This window comes from Notolepis coatsorum (genome assembly GCF_963971535.1).
Source record: "Notolepis coatsorum genome assembly, chromosome: 5".
Classification (NCBI taxonomy): Eukaryota; Metazoa; Chordata; class Actinopteri; order Aulopiformes; family Paralepididae; genus Notolepis; species Notolepis coatsorum.
Window position 1 is genome coordinate 127,910,434 of NC_140169.1, and position 12,394 is coordinate 127,922,827.

The window sequence follows — 12,394 nt, forward strand, 5'->3', positions numbered from 1 at the left end:
ACCCGGGTCGGCCGTGCCGCGACGCAGCGCGTTACGTGGTTCGCACTTGGGCGTCCCGAAAGACATTTCTAAACGTTTTTTCACTTATAAGTGAGTCATTTTGGCTTTGTGAGCATTTTCATTCATCATATAGAGTTTGTAACAGTGAAGTGTGATGTGTTTGTTAAAGCTAGATGTCACACTTGTGACACTACAGCAGGAGAATGATAACAGAGGTCACCAGCCTCTTATTTATACCATCTTGTTTTGACTTGCTTTTATTGGGAACAAATGTTCCCATAGCCTATTTATGGCTATTAATAAATCACTTTAGTTTGAATAGTCGTACTTGGCCCTGGCTAGCATAGTATCAGTACCCTGTTCCTAAGGTAAAACTCCTGAGTAAATCAGAAAGTACAACTACTTCTCACACAAAAACAATGACCCAACAAAAATTTGTGTGAGCCCCACAACCATCAATTTAATGGTTGAAGTTAAAATAGTTACCTGGCTGGAAGTTCTCAACTTTTTTTTTTATTCAAGAGAGGATATGGTAATGTCCCTTGACCAGAACTGCCTAGAGTCTGGCGGGAGTGGTCAAGCTGGACTTCCCCAGCCAGAGAGAGAGAGAGAGAGAGAGAGAGAGAGAGAGAGAGAGAGAGAGAGAGAGAGAGAGAGAGAGAGAGAGAGAGAGAGAGAGAGAGAGAGAGTGGGATAGCCTATAGTTCAGCTGTCAGTATGGGGCTCAATCTGCTCAGCTGCTAAGAGCCATGACTGAGAACAGCAGTTAAATATAGCCCAGACTCCACTCAGCTCTAGACTCTTCTGTCGAGGAACAAAAGAGGAGAAAGAAAAGAGAAGGTTCTTCTGGAAAAGTCTACAACTTCTCTTCTGAATTTCTTTGACCATCTCAAGTCTGGACATCTCGAAGAACTGTTTTTATTTCCCCCCCAAACTGATCTGGGAACTGAAAGAAACGGCAACAGACTGTTTCTCTTCTCATCTCTGTGCTCTTTACCCCTCTTTTTCGCTCTCTCTGTCGCCCTCTCTCTCTCTTCCTCTCACTCTCACCCTCTCTCTCTGTCGCCCTCTCTCTCTCTTCCTCTCACTCTCACCCTCTCTCTCTTCTCTCTCTCTCTCTCTTCTCTCTCTCTCTCTCTCTCTCTCTCTCTCTCTCTCTCTCTCTCTCTCTCTGTATCTCTCTCCCCCCCTTTCTCACACATTCACTTTCATTCTTGCTCTCTCACCCCTCTCTGTGTGGATGTCACTGCTAGCCTAAACTTGGGTAAGAAACACAGCTTGTTATTCATCTTCTGCTACACATTTTTGAACTATTCTGAAAGACAACAAGAAGGGGACAAAGAGTAAAGAGAAAAGTTAGAGGAAAGAAGATATACAAAGAAATATATATATAAAAAAATTATAATAAAGTCAGGGATGGTATGTGATCTGACAGTTGATTGACAGTAAAGTGGTCTATAAGAAGGACTTTTCTACACTTTGGGACTAAACCCTCTGTGGCTGAAATGTTTCACGAGAATACCAGTCACTTGTGATTTGGAACTACCGAGGCAAGGTAAGACAAATTCGCCTTGATAATCTCTCATTTGTAAAAATGTGTGTAGTGAATTCATGGTTGAGTTGTAACGTTAATATTTGGAGGCAAAAGAGTGTCATTAGCATTTGGGGGTTAATTAAAAACGAGTTCCACCAATTTAAAGCCGTCAGTGAGTTTCTGTCTTGGAACAAAAGAAAAACTTTGACACAGAAATGTTATTAAGCAATGGCCAGATAATAATTGTTCTGATGTTGATTTGCTCTTTTGCCTCCAAGTCCTTGATTTAAGTGATTAAGTTGAGTAATACTCTGAGAAACACTTACATTTCCCACTAAACACTATAATGAATACATACATTGAACAAGATTAAATCTTTCTCTATCATGTTACAGTACATTACCGAGTCATTGATAGCAAAGCTCACTCATCAAACTGTGTGTGTGTGTGTGTGTGTGTGTGTGTGTGTGTGACGAGTATGAAACACACACAGTAGTGACTCAGTGGGTTAAGAGGTAATTCTCACAGGCGGTCTGATGTCCAGTAAATGCTTTGTTTCAGGAAATGGTACATTAGTAGACATTAACTCAATAGATCTTTTACCAGAGTACTTTGGGTGCCCCTCAGTAGGGGGATACATTTCACATGCTAATTGCTGCAATAAGGAGCGAGGAGACGAATGACGCAGCAGCGCGGTGATGAAACGGAACACCATATCCTGTAGGCCCACAGTATAAGCATTAAGCACTAATGGCCGCTTTATACTGAAACGTTCCCGTTTGTAAAAGGAAGGGGGGGGGGGGTCTTATCAAAACAATAGATGTCCCCCTGACTTTGATAAGAGGATCCATGCAGAGGGGATGACTTCTTAAAACTTTGAACAAACTGGATTCCATGAGAGACCCCTGATGTTTGAGGACACACACACACACGCACGCACACACACACATACACACACACACACACACACACACACACACACACAATAAACAGAGGCGCTCCAGTCCCCCGCCCCCTCAGTGTTATTATAATGGAAGCCAGTCTATGATGCCAGGTCTCTAGAGACCACTCCCCTCCATTAATAACTATTTTCCATTGTTTTTATCGCAAAGGAATCTTTGAGTCAGATGAAACGATGTCCTTTGTGGAGATCTAAAGTAAACGTTCAGTTTACTTGTGGATGATTAGAAAGCTTGTCATGTAGTCATTGCCATCTTAGACACAGACACGTAGACACTTAGACAATCCTAAGCATGTGATATAAAATGATGAGATGTTTTCTACCAGGTAGTTATGGTTTATAACAGTAGAACAAATCACAACAATCATTTGCAATTGTTAAGGATTTAATCTTGTACACTTTAGTCGCCCCTTTGTTATAGCCTCTGTCAAGCCTGATTGAGACTTCAATGTCTGAATGAACCTAATGATATGTTGAATATCGCATGTTGTATCAGAGTGCCCCGACCCCCCCAATTTTCTTTTAATATGACACTGCCTGCACTACGTTCATGTCTGTGTTCTGGCCACGCTTGTCTGGGTTATCATCTCCTTTCATTTGTATCGTCATGACCTCGGCGACAGGCTAAAGCCCTGGTGATAAGACTGAGGACCATGAGATCACTGCTAATTCAGCTCAGCTATCTGCGAGCAGAGGGGGGAAACAGTGGCGTCTGTCCTCGTGTTTGGTTTCATAACAGCACTGCTGTTCCCATGGCAGCTAAACGCCGACCACAATGACAGCATACAATACTTTACCCAATGACAGCATACAAAAACAACAACAAAAAACATCCACACAGCAATGCATTATATATCTATCATATCTGAAATATGCACTTCATCAAAGCAAAGCAGCACAAAAAAAGATGGAGGCGGTCGTGACGGTCCTGATTTGAACCCTGGCAGCAGGGTTCCTGCATGGTGTATGTTCTCCCCGTGTTCGTGTGGGTTCCCTCTGGGTACTCTGGTTTCCTCCCACACCATAAAAGTCATGCATGTTTGGTGATCCCCTGCCATTACCAAGGCACTGGCATTAGAACAGGTCCCTGTGTCTGCCCACTGCTCCTAAATGGACAGGATGGGTTAAGTGCAGAGGACAAGTTCATGTAAACATGTAAATGTCTGTGGCGAATAAGATAAGATAACACAAGATATTCCTTTATTGATCCTCTTGGGGAAATGCAGGTGTCATAGCAGCATGGGGGAGGGGGTACAGGTATGGGAAGAAAGACATAAATGTAGGCAATACAATTTGATATAAATATAAGAATATGAGAATGTGTAATCAAAGGTGCAGATGAGGGTCTGTAAGTCCTATCAGTTATATTATTTGTTACAATAAATATAGGCAATAAAGAATTAGAATCTGAATAAGTAAGGGAAGACTTTTCTTTCCTTCCGTTCCTTTCATTAACGTGTAAGCGAATCAGAGAATTGTTGTGGCTTTCATCTTCCACTGGGTTATATCAGATAGAACAAGGTAGACGCCTTTGTATTATGGTATTTCACATTCATTCTATTTGATCTCAAACATTCGGCTTGCCCCTGTCAGATAATCTTGGAGAACCCCTTTTTCTCGCATACACATCTACTTAGATCACATGCAAACAAGTCTATAGGCTACTTGGTATTTTCCTAAATATTTATGACTGGAGGGGGAGTTTACAGGTTAACGCTGCATCTCTCTGGAGTGATATCCTAGTTTTGATTCACAGGATTACAGGGAGTTTTTATTCTCATATTAATCAGTTGAGCTATTGATGTGAAGACTGATAGCTACATGAGTTCTAAAATGATTTTGAAGCTGTAAATAGAATAGAATAGAAATAGAATAGAAATACTTTATTCATCCCGAGGGAAATTTGGCACTACAGATCACTCACAGTAAACAGTAAACAACATTTAGGTAGTCAATGACAAAAGTCACAAATAAGAATACAAATAAGAATAAAATACGTCCGGGATATACATTTTCTATGTTATGTATATACATTCTAATATAAAATATACAGTAAAATATACAGAAATATACAGTAAGTGTACAGTAAAAAGTGTGGAATTGTACAGTGTCGATTTAAGAGTACATGTTTGTATTATTAATATTATTAATATATTTATATGAATACAAATAGACACCCATGGACACATTAGAAAGAAAGCATAACTGAGGAAATGGATCTAATATTGAACATTCTATTTTTTGGGTGTCAAGTCAGACGATATCTAGTTATTTTTTAGGGCATTTTTAAGTGTTTTTATTTACAGGACAGATGGCAATTGGGAGAGAGAGAGAGATGGGGAGGACCTGCAACATACGTCCCTGGGCCGAATTCGAACCCAGGACGTTGCGATTACAATGCAAGCGCATTTACGTGGTGCGCCACTGGGGAGCCCCGGACGATATCTAGTTCTCATTGAGGGGTATCAAATCACAAGATTCAATTAGCTCCATTCACCTTACAACCAATATCAATCAAAAGCTGTTCTCTGGTCTATAGCACTTGTTATGGTTTGTAACCGACCCCAATCGCACAACACAAGACAGGTATGAGAGTAAGCCAAGAACTGGGCATTTATTGAAAACAACAGAAAACGGCACTGTCCCTTTAAGGGAGAACACAAATCACAGGAAAACAAGAATTGGGAAAAAGGCCAGTGCCTTTAAGAGGCGAGCTGGCTAAGGGGAAGGCTAAGGGAAAGGCTAACGGACAGGGCCAGGGCAAGGGAACAGGGCAGGAACAGGGAGGACTAGGAGGACTGGACAGGGAGGACTAGGAGGACAAGAAGGACTGGACAGGGAGGACTAGGAGGACTAGAGAGGGGAAACAGGGACAGAGGCCCGCGGAGGCGGGCTGGGGACAGGGAGGACTAGGAGGACTAGAAGGACTGGACAGGGAGGACTAGGAGGACTAGAAGGACTGGACAGGGAGGACTAGGAGGACTAGAGAGGGGAAACAGGGACAGAGGCCCGCGGAGGCGGGCTGGGGACAGGGAGGACTAGGAGGACTAGAAGGACTGGACAGGGAGGACTAGGAGGACTAGAAGGACTGGACAGAGAGGACTAGGAGGACGAGAGGGGAAACAGGGACAGAGGCCCGCGGAGGCGGGCTGGGGACAGGGACAGAGAAAACAGGGTTCGGGCCTTGGAACAGGGCGAGGGTCAGAGCTGCTTACAGGGATGGAGTAGGCGCGCGCAGGCTAGACGTCTGGAGGAGAGCGCGCCGGCTCGGAGAGCGCATCTGGCGCGGAGGTCTGAGTGGTGCGCGTCTGCTTGGAGTACGCGCCGGTACGGAGAGCGCATCTGGCGCGGAGGTCTGAGTGGTGCGCGTCTGCTTGGAGTACGCGCCGGTACGGAGAGCGCATCTGGCGCGGAGGTCTGAGTGGTGCGCGTCTGCTTGGAGTACGCGCCGGTACGGAGAGCGCATCTGGCGCGGAGGTCTGAGTGGTGCGCGTCTGCTTGGAGTACGCGCCGGTACGGAGAGCGCATCTGGCGCGGAGGTCTGAGTGGTGCGCGTCTGCTTGGAGTACGCGCCGGTACGGAGAGCGCATCTGGCGCGGAGGTCTGAGTGGTGCGCGTCTGCTTGGAGTACGCGCCGGTACGGAGAGCGCATCTGGCGCGGAGGTCTGAGTGGTGCGCGTCTGCTTGGAGTACGCGCCGGTACGGAGAGCGCATCTGGCGCGGAGGTCTGAGTGGTGCGCGTCTGCTTGGAGTACGCGCCGGTACGGAGAGCGCATCTGGCGCGGAGGTCTGAGTGGTGCGCGTCTGCTGCGCGGAGGTCTGAGTGGTGCGCGTCTGCTGCGCGGAGGTCTGAAGTGGAACACTGGAATACCTCCCGTAGAGGATTAGAGAGCGCAGTACAGTGTCTCCCTCCAGGCAAACGGCGACAGGTGGCGAAGGCTTGAGCGCATCTGGCGCGGAGGTCTGGAGTGGAACACTGGAATACCTCCCGTAGAGGATTAGAGAGCGCAGTACAATGTCTCCCTCCAGGCAAACGGCGACAGGTGGCGAAGGCTTGAGCGCATCTGGCGCGGAGGTGTGGAGTGGAACACTGGAATACCTCCCGTAGAGGATTAGAGAGCGCAGTACAATGTCTCCCTCCAGGCAAACGGCGACAGGTGGCCAAAGCTTGCACCTCGTCTCACGCCGGAGATAAAACAGCATACAGACAGAAACAGAAACTCCCGTAGGAGCCTACAGACAGAGAACCTCCCGAAGGAGTTTGGTGATAGAGATATGATACGGAACGACCCGACCAGGACAGAGGGGAAGAGCGAGGTACTTAAAGCCCACAGGGGCACTAATTAGAATACACATCAGGTGCGTGAAGGTAATTGATACTTGAACTAGAAGAGTGTGTTCGGCACGAACCAATCAAACAGATAATGACAGATAGTCCAAGGGTGTGGGCTGCTGAAGAGCAGACGAGGCTAAATGAGCGCGAGGGTGGGGGCTGGAGAAGTGAGGAGACAGGGAATTAAAGGTCCAGGGAGAGGCGAACCTCACAGTACTCCCCCCTCCACGGGAGCCACCGGGCGACCCAAAAACACAGACAGAGGGGCAGGGGAAAAAACAAGGCAACAAAACAAAAAGTACTGGGCCATGCTAGCAGGGGAAGCTACAACAAAAGTGGGGCTAGCAAAGGAACAGGGTAGCTGAGGGGTAACCAGGGTAGCAGAGGGGTAACTAGGGTAGCCGAAGGGGTAACTAGAGGAGCTGAGGGGTAACTAGAGGAGCTGAGGGGTAACTATGAGGAGCACCGGGAAGGGGCTAGCAGAGGGAAAGGGTAGCTGCCAGGGCACAGATAGCTACAGGGCCTATGCTAGCTGTACTGCTACATTAACAAAGAGGCTGCGCTAGCTGCCGGAGCTAGGCTAGCAGACAGGGCTGGAACAGGGGCACTGGAGAGGGGAACAGGGAAGGGGCTAGCAGAGGGAAAGGGTAGCTGCCAGGGCACTGATAGCTACAGGGCCTATGCTAGCTGTACTGCTACATTAACATAGAGGCTGCGCTAGCTGCCGGAGCTAGGCTGGCAGACAGGGCTGGACCAGCAAGAGAGAACAAGCTAGCTGGAAGGACAGTCCTAGCTGTGGGGAACTGACCTTGCTAGCTGAAGGGACAGTCCTAGCAGTGAGAGAAAACTGACCTTGCTAGCTGAAGGGGCAGTCCTAGCAGTGGGGAAACTGACCTTGCTAGCTGAAGGGGCAGTCCTAGCAGTGGGAGCAAACTGACCTTGCTAGCTGAAGGGGCAGTCCTAGCAGTGGGAGAAAACTGACCTTGCTAGCTGAAGGGGCAGTCCTAGCAGTGGGAGAAAACTGACCTTGCTAGCTGAAAGGGCAGTCCTAGCAGTGGGAAAACTGACCTTGCTAGCTGAAAGGGCAGTCCTAGCAGTGGGAAAAAACTGACCTTGCTAGCTGAAAGGGCAGTCCTAGCAGTGGGAAAACTGACCTTGCTAGCTGAAGGAGCAGTCCTAGCAGTGGGAGAAAACTGACCTTGCTAGCTGAAAGGGCAGTCCTAGCAGTGGGAAAACTGACCTTGCTAGCTGAAAGGGCAGTCCTAGCAGTGGGAAAACTGACCTTGCTAGCTGAAAGGGCAGTCCTAGCAGTGGGAGAAAACTGACCTTGCTAGCTGAAAGGGCAGTCCTAGCAGTGGGAAAAAACTGACCTTGCTAGCTGAAAGGGCAGTCCTAGCAGTGGGAAAACTGACCTTGCTAGCTGAAAGGGCAGTCCTAGCAGTGGGAAAACTGACCTTGCTAGCTGAAAGGGCAGTCCTAGCAGTGGGAAAAAACTGACCTTGCTAGCTGAAAGGGCAGTCCTAGCAGTGGGAGAAAACTGACCTTGCTAGCTGAAAGGGCAGTCCTAGCAGTGGGAAAACTGACCTTGCTAGCTGAAGGAGCAGTCCTAGCAGTGGGAAGGCTACACAAAAAGTGGAGGCCATGCAGAGGGACTGGGTTAGCTGCCTGGGCATGGCTAGCTACAGGGCCTATGCCAGCAGCAAGGCTGCATTAACATAGAGGCTGTGCTAGCAGCCGGGGCTAAGCTAGCAGACTGGGGCCATGCTGGTAGTAGAGGCCTAACAAGCTGCAGGGGAGCTAACGAGGCTAACAGGGAAGCAAACAGGGGAGTCAACAGGCTAACAGGGGAGCTAACAGGGGAGACTAACAAGCTAACAGGGGAGCTAACAGGGCTAACAGGGAAGCTAACAGGGCTAACAGGGGAGCTAACAGGGAAGCTAACAGGGGAGACTAAAGGGAACAAAAAAAAAAGGCAAACTCAACATACACCGTCTGTGCTGGCTGGGGTCGTCGACGGGTCGGGTCGTACTGTTATGGTTTGTAACCGACCCCAATCGCACAACACAAGACAGGTATGAGAGTAAGCCAAGAACTGGGCATTTATTGAAAACAACAGAAAACGGCACTGTCCCTTTAAGGGAGAACACAAATCACAGGAAAACAAGAATTGGGAAAAAGGCCAGTGCCTTTAAGAGGCGAGCTGGCTAAGGGGAAGGCTAAGGGAAAGGCTAACGGACAGGGCCAGGGCAAGGGAACAGGGCAGGAACAGGGAGGACTAGGAGGACTGGACAGGGAGGACTAGGAGGACAAGAAGGACTGGACAGGGAGGACTAGGAGGACTAGAGAGGGGAAACAGGGACAGAGGCCCGCGGAGGCGGGCTGGGGACAGGGAGGACTAGGAGGACTAGAAGGACTGGACAGGGAGGACTAGGAGGACTAGAAGGACTGGACAGGGAGGACTAGGAGGACTAGAGAGGGGAAACAGGGACAGAGGCCCGCGGAGGCGGGCTGGGGACAGGGAGGACTAGGAGGACTAGAAGGACTGGACAGGGAGGACTAGGAGGACTAGAAGGACTGGACAGAGAGGACTAGGAGGACGAGAGGGGAAACAGGGACAGAGGCCCGCGGAGGCGGGCTGGGGACAGGGACAGAGAAAACAGGGTTCGGGCCTTGGAACAGGGCGAGGGTCAGAGCTGCTTACAGGGATGGAGTAGGCGCGCGCAGGCTAGACGTCTGGAGGAGAGCGCGCCGGCTCGGAGAGCGCATCTGGCGCGGAGGTCTGAGTGGTGCGCGTCTGCTTGGAGTACGCGCCGGTACGGAGAGCGCATCTGGCGCGGAGGTCTGAGTGGTGCGCGTCTGCTTGGAGTACGCGCCGGTACGGAGAGCGCATCTGGCGCGGAGGTCTGAGTGGTGCGCGTCTGCTTGGAGTACGCGCCGGTACGGAGAGCGCATCTGGCGCGGAGGTCTGAGTGGTGCGCGTCTGCTTGGAGTACGCGCCGGTACGGAGAGCGCATCTGGCGCGGAGGTCTGAGTGGTGCGCGTCTGCTTGGAGTACGCGCCGGTACGGAGAGCGCATCTGGCGCGGAGGTCTGAGTGGTGCGCGTCTGCTTGGAGTACGCGCCGGTACGGAGAGCGCATCTGGCGCGGAGGTCTGAGTGGTGCGCGTCTGCTTGGAGTACGCGCCGGTACGGAGAGCGCATCTGGCGCGGAGGTCTGAGTGGTGCGCGTCTGCTTGGAGTACGCGCCGGTACGGAGAGCGCATCTGGCGCGGAGGTCTGAGTGGTGCGCGTCTGCTGCGCGGAGGTCTGAGTGGTGCGCGTCTGCTGCGCGGAGGTCTGAAGTGGAACACTGGAATACCTCCCGTAGAGGATTAGAGAGCGCAGTACAGTGTCTCCCTCCAGGCAAACGGCGACAGGTGGCGAAGGCTTGAGCGCATCTGGCGCGGAGGTCTGGAGTGGAACACTGGAATACCTCCCGTAGAGGATTAGAGAGCGCAGTACAATGTCTCCCTCCAGGCAAACGGCGACAGGTGGCGAAGGCTTGAGCGCATCTGGCGCGGAGGTCTGGAGTGGAACACTGGAATACCTCCCGTAGAGGATTAGAGAGCGCAGTACAATGTCTCCCTCCAGGCAAACGGCGACAGGTGGCCAAAGCTTGCACCTCGTCTCACGCCGGAGATAAAACAGCATACAGACAGAAACAGAAACTCCCGTAGGAGCCTACAGACAGAGAACCTCCCGAAGGAGTTTGGTGATAGAGATATGATACGGAACGACCCGACCAGGACAGAGGGGAAGAGCGAGGTACTTAAAGCCCACAGGGGCGCTAATTAGAATACACATCAGGTCTCACAGCTCCGGGATTGTCACCAGCTTGGCTGGCCGTCTGCACTAATACAATTGGCTGTATTAGAGGGTGGGAGAAGCTGGCGGGGTGGGTCCGGGTCGTTGTAAACAGCGACTCCTACAGTTCGGTCGGGGCGCCTGCTAAGCGCGGATAGGACTTGAGGGGGATAGTGTGATCCTCCCACACGCTACGCCCTCTCGATGAGAATCCGCGCTGCCAGGTGAAAAGAAGCGGTGATTGGCTGGACGTGTGTCGGAGGAAGCACGTGGTAGCCTCCACTCTCCCAGATGATCTGACTGTGGGGGGTAAGTGCGCAGCGACCAGGAGGGGACTGGGAATTGGCATACGACTAACATTGGGATGGGAGAAAAATCGGAGGAAAATGGAGGGGGAAAAAAAAAAAAAAAAAAAAAAAAATACACATCAGGTGCGTGAAGGTAATTGATACTTGAACTAGAAGAGTGTGTTCGGCACGAACCAATCAAACAGATAATGACAGATAGTCCAAGGGTGTGGGCTGCTGAAGAGCAGACGAGGCTAAACGAGCGCGAGGGTGGGGGCTGGAGAAGTGAGGAGACAGGGAATTAAAGGTCCAGGGAGAGGCGAACCTCACAGCACTGGGCAAAGACTCCACTCTTGTATTACAGATGAGTTTTCAAACTACTAAAATGTAGTCTCTGGAAATTGCTACAATCTCTTCATATGTATTGCAGAATAGTCATATTCTCAGATTTATGAAACAGCTAAAGTGATCAGAAACATGTTAATTTGCTGTTGATTGAAGTATCTTAGGCCTGTGTCTTAAAACCCTCACCTATGCCATAGTTGGTCTGATGGCTTTGTTTTGAAGTTGAATCTATATCATAGGAATAATATTATTCTCCTGTCCCTGCCCATACATTCCAAGTACAGTATATCCCTCTCTTTCCTATATCTTTCTTCTCTTTCTTCTGCTGCTCTTTCTTCGTTGGGAAGCCAGCCACCAAACAGGCAAGATTTATCAGACTTTAAGAGAAAATCATATGTATTATGTAAAATATGACAGCAGTAATCGCACCCAGCCCACCCTTACTTCCTTCACCCTTTCCCTCATTCTCTCTCTGTCTCCCACTTTATGAGGGAAGTGATGTCATCCTCATTCCATTTGAAATGCATGTGAGGCTGGCCTGCTTGAGAATTGCATCTGGAGAGTGATGTCAGCTTTCTGGACATGGTATTACTGATTAGACCTCAGCACAGTGGGCTGTGAGGAGAAAAGCCTGCCATCATTTCAACCCACTCATTTCCCCTAATGTTTGACCTAAGACTCTGCGCAGCACAGTGTACTCTGTAAGGCGCAATGAAATATGACCGGTGAGAAATATCATTATCATTATTCTAAGCACTTGACATAAAAAACATTATACACTTACCATTGACTAAAAGACACGCTTTTTTAGTCATCTAGACTACTTTCAGAAATACGTGTCCTTACCCCATTTAAACCTCTGACCCGGTTTTACGTGGAGTATAACATTAAACCAGGGTGAGTTTATGATTTCTATTTTTGTAATAGCCTTTGAATGGCCCCTACTGCTCACTCGTCCGTGGGACCTCAAGACCCCCTTCTAAGGTGGCAGGTAACGATGTCAGGTCACTGGGCCAGAATCCATGGATCTCCTACAGTATATGGATCTTATATCCTATTAAAGTCCTGAATCATAGTCCATGCTATCCCTCT

The 12,394-nt window shown here is 49.4% G+C and overlaps 1 protein-coding gene across 3 annotated transcripts in view; it reads left to right on the top strand.

The window, feature by feature from the left end:
- The first annotated feature begins 1,193 nt into the window (after positions 1-1,193).
- The window catches only part of filip1b (filamin A interacting protein 1b), a 99,011-nt gene continuing 87,810 nt past the window's right edge, over positions 1,194-12,394 (top strand). For all 3 annotated transcript variants that reach the window (XM_084315200.1, XM_084315199.1, XM_084315198.1), the window contains exon 1: positions 1,194-1,264. The gene's annotated coding sequence lies outside the window, so the exon portion shown is untranslated. The remainder of the gene's footprint in view (positions 1,265-12,394) is intronic.